Here is a 12,665-nt window from a genome sequence, read left to right as displayed (position 1 = left end):
CCCCTGTTCCTGCTGATGGGCAGAATCACAGCTTCTGGGACAGGAGTTCTTTGTGTTTCTCCTTTGCTAGCAAAACAATAAAACTTTTTTTCCTTTTTCTCAAAACTGTGTCCTTGTTATTGGATTGGTATCAGAGAAAGAGACCGAGGTTTTGGCAACACTTGGATGGAAGGAATGTACAAGCAGCTAGTAGCAAAAACATGTGGACTGTATGAGAACTAGGGAAAGGGGTAGAGGGGACAACAGTTGAAACCACAACCTGAGCCAGGCCCTCCTGTGACAGACACAGGGAAATGCATGTCACAAGCAGCGCCCAGGCAGCCCAGGAAGCCACAGGAGAAAGAACTGGAATATGAATCAGATGAGGGACACAGCACATCCAGGTTCCAACCACTCAGCAAAAGCAAGAGCAGCTCCTTCTCACAACTCCCTCACCTGACTCACCTGCCCAACATCAAGAGAGGGTGCAGAGCCACCTACCTCCATGGCCATCTTCACAGCCTAAGGCTGATCCAGCACAGCCTTCACCAACACACAAACCCAGCATCCTTGGGGTAAATGGGACATAAGAACCCCACACACACACACCACCATCCTAAATGTTTCAATTTGCCGAGGACCATGACCTCTCATATTACTCACACTCAGCAATGTGCACTGAGCCAGGCTGCCCCACAGATGAGGGAACAGGAAAGGTGCATTTCCTTGAAGCCCTAAGATCCATCGCACTTTCACACCAAAGTCCCTTAGGCTAGAACTGTCTGTATCTTCCTCATGCTATGGAGCAAACTCACTTTCTTACTTGAACCCTTAGGGGACTTGACACTGGGAGACCATTGTGTCCCCCACCACAAACTGCAGCTGCACCTTACCCTGTCACAGTCCCAGTGGCTGTAGCACTGTACGGGATGCCCACATCTCTCTCCCTGGTGTTGGCCACACCCTTTCCTTGAGAGTGCAGCAAGGTCTCCCAGGCAATGCAGTCAGCCCTTGGGAGGACCCCAGGACCCCTGGGTGGGACCACCAAGCCACCAAGGCTTCCAGGACACACAGAGGAAGTGACACCATCAGTTTGTGGTCTGTGGCCTGTAAAACTGGGAACAGGAGGGGGGTTAGGCCACCAGCCTGGAGACCTGACCCAGAGGTTTCTGCATAACGAGGCTCCAAACTTCACCCATCTTACATCATTGACAGAACCCATGGGTTTTATTTCCTCCCACTGATACACAGAGGGTGGTCAGAAGAAGCAAGCACAAAGCTGAGCACAGGAGCCTAATAGGCCTCAATTTCTGGAACACATAATGTTTGTCACAAGTTTCCCACCAGAATCCAGTGTCCTCAGCTCTGCACAGTGCTGCTGCTCCTGGCGCTCGTCCCATCTCGAGGCTGGGAGCCCCTGAGTGAGGGGCCAGGTTTATGTGCTATTCCATCTTTCCTGATCAGAACAGTCCTCCCCTGCTCTGAGCCTCTAACCTCTGTAGTTCTTTTCATTAAAAATCAGACAGCCAAGTGCACACCTGTAATCCCAGAAACTTGGGAGGCTGAGGCAGGAGGATTAAAACTTTGAGGTCCGCCTTAGCAATTTAGCAAGACCCTGTCCCGAAATAAAAACATTTAAAAAGGCCAAGGATGTATCTCAATGTTACAGCAGCCCTGAGATCAATCTCCAGTTTTGGGGGAAAAAAAAGTACTCATTTCAGTGGGTCTTGAGAGGGTTAAGTGAGATAAAACATGAAAAGAACTGAGCACAGTTCTGGATCCCACTTGGTATTGCTACCTGTTACACTACCAGCTGCATAAAAGAGGGAACCAATATAGCAGGGTATTAACTGACCTGAATTTTGGTTAGTGGTTACCATCTGCCTCTTCTGACTGGTCTTTATGCTCCTGAATAACAACTTAGCCACCAGGAAGACTAGAGTTGGCATTCAAGGTGGAAAACACAGGCCTTCACTTACCAAGCTGGTGGTGAATGGAGGGAATGTGCCTTTATGTTCAAAATAAATAAGGCTCTCCTTTTGTGACTCCCACATATCCTCATCTCCCCATGCATCCTGAGAGAGGCAAGCATATTTCATCTATGGGGGAAACACAAAACACTTAGAGAAAAAAAGAAATTACCCTCTGAGCAGGAGGCTACACAGGTTCCTTTGTGCAATACTCTTATCTAAGGCACTTGAGGCTGTCCAAAGCATAAAGTTATTTGCTTTATAAAACAATACAATAAAAAAAGAAAAGCCTAACTGAGAAGAGACCAAAATGATAACTGTGAGTATAATTCTATGTAGATGGATTTTCCGGGATTCACATTTCACCATATCCTGAAATTTCTAGACCTTGCTCATGAGCACATATTATATCTATAATTCAAAAATGTTAAAAAATGAGTACCTTAACCCAATGTGCTGGTAGCAGGCCTTCCCTGGCCCCTGGGGCCCAGCCCCCAGTTCCTTGTTCTGCATGTCAAAGTGGCCAGCTCACAGGGTCGTGAGGCAGGTTTGCGGTTTCCTGTTTATCTGCCTCAGACATATGTGCCTCTTTGGGAACATCTTGACCTGTTCGGAGCCTTCTGATAGGGGACGGTGGCGTAACCCAAGGACGCAGTTACTACTCTTCCCTCCTCGCTTTTGAGTAATTTCCTGCAGCTGTTAAAAAAGATATATAAGGGGAACAAATTTGGCAATAAACGCGCACACGCTTCCTCCTGGATGAAGAACCTTGGTGTCCTGTGTATTTCTTAACCCCGCCGTCTCTCGCCAGACTCAGCTCCCGTTAGCTGGACGCGGCACCAATGTACGCTATGTTTTGCACAAAATATTAGCAAATCAATTTTCTCTTTCTACATATATGATCCCTAATAGAGTTTCAGTCAAAGGCTTTGCTATAAATGGTCCATATTACACTACCAGTCGCATTATCTTTCCATCACCCATATAAATAAGAAGGAAGAAAAAACACATGAGGCAACTATGAGTTGGCAGGAACTGTTTCACACTAAGAAATCACAGTGTTGCAGGAATCAGGCAAGAAGCAGCAAAAGGCACTGGAAGAGGAGAAACCAAACTTCATTTTATGACAGCAGGCCCAGAGGAGATCAGACTCCAAATTCTGAGTGCCCATCACCAGTTTTTCACAACATTTATAGGGTACCTAGTGTCACAAATTTTGTAGTCTAAACAATACATGGTTGTGCCCAGGGTTTCAACCAGGAAGCATGTTTACAGAAGCAGAGTGAGATAAGGGGAAGAGCTGGCTCTTCTTATATCCTAGAGAAGTCATTTACCATCCAAAAGGTAGGAGTGGATTGTGCTAATTAGGTTCCATGAAGATGAGCTGACTAGAAAGGGGAAGGGAACTGACCCTTTCCTGGGTACTAATTTGCACAACAGTGTTTAGTTTATTTTGTATCCAGGATTGGGCTAGTTACTCAGAACATCTTCCCCCTTCTCATGGCCCCATAAATCCCTTAAAGGGGTATCTCCTCTGACCATGTCCTCCAAGCTAAGCCACTGGTAACTCTGAAGGACCAGAACAACCCTCTACACCTGGTTCTGGTAGTTTGGGGCTATTATAGTCACACCTACAGCAAACAGCAAGACAAGTAATGTCATTAGTCCCAGTGCAGAGGGAGATATCATGACCATTGCACTCCTTCATTCCCCATCGAATTCCTCAAGCTTCTGCTGTGTATTGACCAATCAGCCCCCAAGTGTGCAACTAGAGCAGGGCTGTAGTTTGCTCAGGGCTTGTTAGTGGGCAGATTAACATTTGGGATGGCTGTGGCAGAGCTGTCACAGGGTGGTCTCTGGAGTGTCAATCTGATTGGGTTTCTGGGGTTGGCTTTAGATGTCCAGGTGGTGGATTTCTCAGTGGTAGGTACCTTTCTAACTCCAGAGTGATGTATCCATAGGCCTATTCCTGCAACTTTAATGGCAGTGGGAGAAGCTAATATGACAATGTGGCCCCCCAGGTGGGTTGAAGTGGGTCCTTCTTCCAGTTTTCAATCCCTACAGAATCTCTGGGCTGGTAGGGATGCACCTGGTTTCTAAGTGAGAGGGGGCCCTCTCCTGGACATTTCTAGATATCTGGTGAAAGGTCTTTCCTAGGGCCTGGACCTGCTGGGACAGGCTAAGCTCACTTGCCTGATGAGGATCCCCCATTAGTTTACTTATTACAAATGGGGGTCACCCAAATAGAACCTCAAATGGATAATATTGTGTGCTTCCAGGTGTAGAGCAGACCTGGAGGAGAGCTATAGGGAGGAGATCTACCCAAGAAACTCCTGTTTCCTGACAGTGTTTAGCAAGGGTGTTAGTTAGGGTGCAGTTCATATGTTCAACTTTACCTGGACTCTGTGGTAGGTAGGCTGTGTGTAGCTAGCTCCTATTGATTCCCAATATTCAGGTGAGACTCTGGATGACTTCCATGATGAAGGCAGGACCATTGTTTGAAGTGATGGAAAAGGGCAGGCCATATCTGGGAATGATTTCTCTTAACAGAGTTTAGTCACTTCTCAGGTCCATTCTGTCCAGGCGGGCAGGGCCTCCACCCATCCTGAGTAAGTGCACAGCAGTACCAACAGCTATTGATACCCCTTTCTTGATTTAATTTCTGTAAAGTCCATCTCTAACTTCAAAAGGTGAAGTCCCAAAGGCCTGGACCCCTGGAGGCCAGACTGGCTTCAGGTTAGCATTATTTTGGGCACAAGTTACACAACTCTGGCTGACTTGGTTACACAGAGTACGGTTACAGTAGTAGTACCTGTTGCAAGCCAGCCATGGGCTGCATGTGTGCCACAACACATGGTGGATAGGAACATCTGGTGTCTGGGAATGACCAGTGGATATTTCCTCTGGTTAACTGCCCTAACACATTATGAATTTCTATCCTGCTCTTCCATGTCCCACACAGCACTTGAGATGGGTATAACCTGCCAAGATGCCCATCAACCTGCTGACTGCAAGACATCAGGAAGCAAGACTCTGCCCTTGAAACCTTATCTGTGTCTTAGATATACTCCCTTAAATAAACCACGGGAGCCATCTTTCCTTTGTGTAGTTCTAGCTCTTGTGTGCACTGGATCTATCAGGGACTCTGCTTTTGTGAATATACTTCTGACTCTCTGTCTTTTGTTCTTCACTAATTATTTTAGACTTTAAGTTCTCAGGTAGCTTATGCCCTGTTGGCAGGAAGAAGAACCCCCCAGTTAGATGCTGGCTATGGCTCCCTATAAGTACCTGGTATGAAAAGTGTCCAATTTAGTTTTTGCTGGGTGAATCCATTTCATAGTGCTGACATCCTAAACCTTGTGGGATGAAAATTGGGTGATCTGGCAGACTCACCATCTTCTGGTGTTTTTGTCCTCCCTGTATGGCAGCCCATTCTAGTTCTTCTCTGTATAATTAGGGCAATCTGGGAGACTTGGAGCCAGCAGAATTTGAGCTGTCTGCGCCGCTTAGGGACAATGTCCTGACACAGAGCCACTTCTTTGGCCACCTGACCAGCCATCTATTTCCTCTGCTCACAGGGTGCATTCCTTTCTGGTGCCCATGGCAGCACATCATGGCTACCAGAGCCAGTTTCCAGACTGCTTCCAGGAGTCTGAGTATTTCTTCTGTGTTTTTTTATTTCTTTACTTCCTACTGACAGAAGTCCTTTTTCCTTACAGATGGCCCCATGCACATGTAGAGTGGTAAAAGCATATTTCAGATCAGTGTAAATGTTGACTTGCTCACCAGTGGCATACTCTAAGGCCCTGATCAGTGCCCATAACTCTGCCTGTTGAGCTGACCACACCTGAGGCAGCACTCCTGCTTCCACCACATGTCTCTCTGAGGTTACTGGGTATCCGGCCATCCTTTGTCCTGTATGAAGCTATTCCTGCCTGTGAACAGGGTGAAGTCCAGATTTTGCAGGGGCTGGTCAGTCAGATCAGGTCAACTGGAGGAGATTTCATCTATCAGGCCCTCACGGATCCCAGATCAGCTGGCAAGAAGAATGTAGGGTTTAGGGTGTGCATAGTTTATAGCTTTATATACTGTTTTTCACATAATAGTCATTGGTGGTGGGCCATCCGGGAGCTGGTCAGCCATCAATATCCCTTGCAATCCATCAGAGCAGTGATGGCATTTGGGACTTTTACATTGATATTCTGTCCTAGGGACAGCTTGTTGGCTTCCTGAACTAAAATAACAGTGGCTGCCAGAGCTCTTAGGCATGGAGGCTATCTGGTTGCTACCAGGTCCAGTTGTTTCAATAAATAAGCCACTGGCTGCTGCAAGGGGCCAAACTCCTGGGTGAGGACACCAAGGGCAGTTCCATTTTTCTCTGCCACAAATAGGTTGAATGCCATTGTTATGTTGGGCCATCCAAGAGTGGGCACCGAGGTTAATTGCATTTTAATCTCCTGGAAAACATGTTCCTCATGGTTCCCCAACATAGGGGGTTGCTTTCCTGCTTGGAGGAGGATGGTTGGTTTGGTACTGCTCCCGGTGGTTGTGTCCCTCTTCAGAGTTGTGGTCCCAGGCCAGGTCCTCCTCTGGGGCTGCCCTTCGTGCCCAGGCCTCAGCATCTACCTCTTGTGTGGGGGCCTGTTCTTGGAGCCCCTTCTGGGCTTTGGTCAGAATGTGTCCTCTCTCCTCAGTATTGAAGAGGGTGAGGAGGAGGGGACAGCAGTCTCCACAGGTCCATCGATGGGTTTGGAAGGTTGACTCCAGGTGATCTCCGGGTGCTTGGGGCTTTTCTGAGTATGGAGGGGTTTGGTGCTTCCAATTCAGGAGGTCAGTGGTGTTGAAGGGCTGATAGTAGAAAATGGAGCGCCCTTCTAGAATGGTGCCATCTGCATTGACCTGTGGGGGCCCAAGGGTCTCATGAAGGAGCAGCTAGAGGGATCGTGGCTGCTGAGTGGACCTTGGTTGTCTCCCCATGGGTTCTGGCCTAGGGTCTTCTGGCAGAGGGGGACTGTGGCCAGTAAGACAGATGGTGGTGGAGTATCAGACAGTGAGTCCAGTTGACTGGGAGCTGGTGGCAGAGTAGTGGATACGTAGGGTGGCAGAGGCAGTGGCTCCTCTTTGGAGTCCCTTGATGGATGGCCTTGGAGGGCTTTGGAGTCGCCATGTTTCTGGCTAACAAAACCCTACACTGGCCCTTGGAGCTGATGCAGAACTGCACTCATGGGGCAGAGTCCAGGCAATCTGGAGCCAGGAATCTATGTGAGGAAACTGATCTGGGTGGCCTGGAGTTTTGGTGACAATGTGGTGAACTGCCTTGATGGTGGGGACATGGAGGGTTCCTTCCAGAGGCCAGTCACCACCAAAAGCAGGTCATTCAAGCTCACAGAGAGTGTGGAGTCAGCCATTGGCAGCTTAATCCTGTAATCCTCAGAGTAGCCCTTTAAAAATTTTTAATCCTACAGTCCAGGACTGTAGGTTTTTACTGTGTTCTTCCCATGTCCCACCCTGTGCTGATGCCACAAGACAGACCAGAGTGGGGGGTGTCAGGTAAGGCACCCACCTGGCTGTGTCCCCAAAGGGAGCTTAAGTGCTTCTTGGCAGAAGGCATACCCCTGTAAAACCCCGGCCTGTTCAGAGGTTCTGTTACAGGATGTGAACCATTATGCCCTGCGAAGTCACCATGGATCCACAGGTTAGGACTCACTCAGACTCTGTAGCACAACAGTGTGGAGCCACAGTGGGGGTCACAGAAAGTGTCCATCTGGCCATGTCCACGAAGGTAGCCTAGGTGCTTCTTGGCTGAACATGTACCTATATAAACCCAGGACTAGTCAGAAGTCCTATTACAGAACACGAATCACTGTTATGCCTTGTGAAGCCACCACAGAACTGTAGGTCAGGACTCACTCAGACTCCAAAGCACAAAGCTGTGGAGACACAGTAGTTTTGCATTCATTCACACAAGCACTCCAATGTTTAAAACATTTCCTCCTCCCTTTGGAAGTTCCCTACAATGATGCTTCTCTAAGGTGGCCATGAGAGTTGATTAAGCTCCTCTTCTGTCCTTATGGAGAAGCCTAGCTATCCTTGATCCTGGGACCTTACCTCATCTGGAAGACTGTGCAGGAGTTGTTCCAACTCTCCATGGAGTCTTGATTGGTGGTCACTGTTCTGGAGGTGCAGACCTCCTTGGCAAAGAAGATCTGGGAATTGGTGGATGGTGCTGTCCCATTTGGTCCAAGGGGAACTGTGTACTCTGGTGTGGACAGCCTACCATACCAGTAGCCCAAAGCCAGCATGGTTGTTGCTTCCTGGTTAGGGAATCAAAATGCTGTGGGAAACTGGCTGCTCAAGAAGCAGCAAGTGGAACTCAGAGAAAAGGAGAACTCAAACTTTATTTTATGCCAGCAGGCCCAGAGGAGAACAAATTCTGAATGCTGATCTGAATGTTTCTTACAACATTTATAAGCTATTTGATGTCATAAAATTTCTAGTCTACATGATAGAAGGCCTTGAGCAGGGGTTTATAGCAGGAAATATGTTTACAGAAGAAAAACGTGATAAGAGAAACTAGCTCTTTTCACGGGCATCTGATAAATCTCTAGCCTTGTGTCTGAAGCCTCAAACAGGAGTGTATACATTTAAAAGGGACTCCTAAAGACATTCATTTATAATCCAAAAGGTAGGGACCTCTGTTTAATTAGGTTTCCTGAAGAAAGGCTAACAGAAGGGGAGGAAAAAATAACCCTTTCCCCAGGTATTTGTTACTCATGATAGTATTCTTGTAATTTCAATTTAGAAATGGGTCTGGTTTTGCCATCTCATAGCTAGACTCAAACCCTGCCTCTAGGAATTCTACTCTGGGAATACCTTTCACAGAACTCTATAGCAACCCCTTGCTGTGAATGGAGCAGACACACCCTCCAAGCCCCACCCCCAACACACACACTGCCAAGAAGGGAAGCTGAGAATGGGCGCTCTGACTAGCTCCACAAGAAGAAGGAATTGACAGCCCCTGACTACTACTCTTGTGTGCAATACATACTTCAAGAAAAAACAAAAATAAATTCAATTAGGAATGATAAGCAACTTAAAATATTATTGATAATTTTTTGACCACCTCAAAGGAAACAATTCCTTAATCTTCCATCAGGAAACTTTTTTTTAAAAAAGTTTATGTGCTGAAAGGTCCATGGACATTTGTACATATATATGTATTTGTCTTATTCTTCTCATATCCAGCATTTCTTGAAGGTGGTTATTGTCTTGACTGTGTCTTTTGAGGACTAGGTTTTGATTGGTATACTTTGGTTTTATTTTACATTTTTTGTTTTATATTGCTTTTTTCCTGTGTCTCTTAATTCACTTCTCTTTTCTTTAGCTAACAGCCAAATTCTATCATTCTCTCTTTCACTCTTTCTTTAACTCTTTATCAATATTCTCTCTCATACACCCTCACAATTATTATATCCTATGTCTCTTCTGCATTCTCCCTCTTCATCTTTTTGAAATAGCAAACCTGTTTATGAACATACTGTTTCTACTGTTGGCAATTGCTTACCATACCATTTCTGTTTATAGTGCCAATTAACATTGTAGATGTCAAAATATGAACTAAGTATTTGGTTCAATACTGTCTGTTGTTTGAATTGGTTGTTATTGTTTCCCCCTAAACTGTGATGTACTAGAAACCTTGAGGAAACTATAAATTCATAGGGTAGAAGCTCTGTTGACTCAGATTCTTACTGATAAATGTGTAGACATACAAACAGTATGAAAAACAAGGGAACAAACCATCCCAATCAAACCAAAATACCTCATTAACAGAATCCAATGATATCACAGTGGAGGAAATGTTAGAGAAGGGATTTAGAAAGATCATGGTAAAACTGATCTGTGAGGTAAAAGAAAATGTAAGAAGTGTAATCAGAGAGAAAATCCAAGAAGTGAAAGATCACTTCAATAAGGAGATAGAAATTCTGAAGAAGAACCAAGCAGAAATTCTTGAAACAAAGGAATCAATAAACCAATTAAAAACTCAATGGAAAGAATCACCAGCAGACTGGACCACTTGGACACAATACCTTTATTTTATTTTTTTATTTTTATGTGGTGCTGAGGATCGAACCCAGTGGCTCATATGTGCTAGGCAGACACTCTACAACTGAGCCACAACCCCAGCTCCCAGACTAGACCACTCGGAAGATAAGAGTTTCAGGTAATGAAAATGAAAAAACACATATAATTTGAAAATAAAGTTGACAATGGAGAGAAGATGTTAAGAAGAGAACTTTCATGAAATATGGGATAACAAGAAAAGACCAAATATAGGATTTATTGGAATAGATAAAGGCTTGGAAGAATGAAAGAATGAAATTATGACTTTTTCCAGTAAATGGGTGGACTGGGAGATTATTATGGTAAGTGAAATAAGCCAATCCAAGAATACCAAAGGTTGAATGTTCTCTCTGATATATGGATGCTAACACACAACAAGGGGTAAGGGGAATAATAGAAGTTCAGTGGATAAGATAACGGGGAATGAAGGGAAGGGAGAAGTTATAGGAATAGGAAAGACAGTGGAATGTATCAGACATAAATTTCCTATGTACATGTGTGAATAAAGCACAGTGAATCTCAATATCATGTACATCCACAACACTGGGATCCTAATTCGAATAAGATATGTATGTATAAAAATGTCAAAATATACTCTAATGTCATGTATAACTAAAAAGAAGAAATAAATATAAAAAACCAAATGGACATACAAGTAAACTATTTCTTTTTCTAGAAAACAAGAACAACAACAAAGCCAGTCTTAGTAATTAAGGCCCTAAGCAACTTAATGAGACCCTGTCTCAAAATAAAAAATAAAAGCAGCTGGGATGGGATTCAGTGGTTAAGTGCCCCAGGGTTCAATCCCTGGTATAAAAAAAAAATGCAATTAATACCAAATATTTTAAGGAAACACATGCAAGGCACTGGGAGGCACTTGGTCAATACAATGATTACTAACTCTGCACATTATACATAAAGGCAAACATGTCATAGGTACTAGAAGTGCACATAGCTGAGCAAACAAATGCTGAGCCCACCATGCTACCCAGCTCCTCATGTTTACATCGAAATTACCAAGTGTTTTGGAAACAGTATTGGGGAAGACAAAGTCAAAATTTAACTGAACAAGTTCAATGAAATATACTGTCATATTATTAAAGAGAAAACGTCACTGAAAGGCAGCTAATCCCATACACACTCCTTCCATTTGTTACTTTCCTCCTCTTCAGTTCCAGAATAATAAGGTCTCCGACAACAAATCTCGCCAAAACGTCCAAGACCAAGATTTAAACCAACACACGCTACCAATCTCTACCCTGTAAACACTGCTGTGAAATAAAGGCACCAGCGGCCCCCTGGCGGCCAAGGACCATTGTTCGCTGCTGGCCACACCCGCACTGTCATCCACACCAGCATCTCTAAGGGATGTGTGTGAAAAAGCAACATTTACAAGAATAAAATGACCTGAAAGGTTGGTCCTGCAACTGCTCTGAGCACAACACTGGGCTCCAGAGAGCTAAGGGCCCTCCCTGTCGTCCACGTGGAAGGCCACTGGACACGTCGGTTCAACACGTTAGAACACAACATATGCTTGTCCATCAAACATCACACCATGAAACACCAATTAGGAATCCAAATGAACTCAACTTACGGTGACAGTGACTGAGGGAAGGGGGCTCCTATGTCCCCACATCCACGGGACAAACTGTCTTGGGGAGCCCAACGGCTCAACCACAGCTGAACCATGACCAGTCCACAGTTGCACCAAGCTGCTCACACCCTGGGTAGGTCTTGAGAGCTGGCCATGGCCCCGCCATCCATGAAGGTCATTGGAGGGCCTGAAATGAAAGACAGGGAATCTGTGCACTCTCTCGAGGCCCACAAGCAGGAACACCGCCCATATCTCAAGACCCAGATGAATAGTTCAAGACTTTGCCCACGTTGTCATCACTTATTACGTCTAGGCGCATCCCTCAGTGTCCACATCTACCACTCAGATCTTGGCCTGTTTCCTGTTGTTGCTGAGTTGGGAAATCTGGCTCACCCAGTTTATGCAGGTCCAATTCAATGGCACCCCTCTGTGCAGACCAAGCTGTGCCCTGCTCTGATTGTAAGTATTACATATATATATATATATATATATATATATATATATATAATGAGTTACTGGGGATGGACAGAACAGCAGTTCTTAGACTATGCCTAAACCTGAGTTACTCTACTTTATACAGCAGGAGCTTTTAAGTGCCGAGGAAGAATGGCTCTGTATTTTATTTGTACAAGTAGACAGACACATAATTATGCTAATAAAATGACTACCTTTGAAACTATTGAATTAATGAGAAGCACGTGGATGCACAGGGCATCAAATGCATGTCAGAAAAAGCTAGGCCCATGAGCCTATGGAACACACCAGACCACCAAATGAAGCAATCCCCTCACTCGAGGCTCATAAAAGGAGGAGCATCCAGAGACTGGACACAGACTTTTACTTCCTGGTAAAAGTCTGGGTGCCCTAATCCATTACCTGGTCATTCATCATAAGCCTTGCCCGGTAAAATTTCCACAGTGACCAACCGCTGAATCTCTGTCCTTGGGCTTTAGCACACTGTGGATTCTCCTGCCTGTGAAGATCACACACAGTCCACTCCA

This window comes from Urocitellus parryii, chromosome X, assembly GCF_045843805.1.
Source record: "Urocitellus parryii isolate mUroPar1 chromosome X, mUroPar1.hap1, whole genome shotgun sequence".
NCBI lineage: Eukaryota > Metazoa > Chordata > Mammalia > Rodentia > Sciuridae > Urocitellus > Urocitellus parryii.
Note: the sequence above shows the minus strand (reverse complement) of the source record.